The sequence below is a fragment of the Oenanthe melanoleuca genome, chromosome 2 (genome assembly GCF_029582105.1).
Source record: "Oenanthe melanoleuca isolate GR-GAL-2019-014 chromosome 2, OMel1.0, whole genome shotgun sequence".
NCBI lineage: Eukaryota > Metazoa > Chordata > Aves > Passeriformes > Muscicapidae > Oenanthe > Oenanthe melanoleuca.
The window spans coordinates 47,131,812-47,132,354 of NC_079335.1; positions in this window are offsets into that span (position 1 = coordinate 47,131,812).

The window sequence follows — 543 nt, forward strand, 5'->3', positions numbered from 1 at the left end:
GCCTGGCACCATCGCCTTGACACCCTCCCTTTGGGTATTTATACACATTGATGGGTCCCCTCTCAGTCATCTCTTCTGGAGGCTGAGCAGGCCGAGCTCTCAGCGTATCACCGTGACAGAGACGATCCAGTCCCTCCACCATCCTCGCTGCCTGTCTCTGTTGCACTGGCGATCCCAGAAGGGGACACACCCCGGTTCCCTGCCCGCGCCACCAGCACCGCCTGCGCCTCACTCGGGGCCGGTGCCGTTCCAGAACCCACTGCGGGCGCTCGGCCGTCGGCCCGCAGGATTAACGGGATGCAGGGCCTGCTCCCGGCCCCCAGGATTAACGGGATGCAGGGCCTGCTCCCGGCCCCCAGGATTAACGGGATGCAGGGCCTGCTCCCGGCCCCCAGGATTAACGGGATGGGGGCCCGCTCCCGGCCCGCAGGATTAACGGGACGCGGGCCCTGCTCCCGGCCCGCTCCCGCTCCCGCTCCCGGCCCCGCCCGTTCCGGCGGTGCGCGCGCAGCGCTCCCGCCCCGCTTCCGCCGAGCGGCCGCG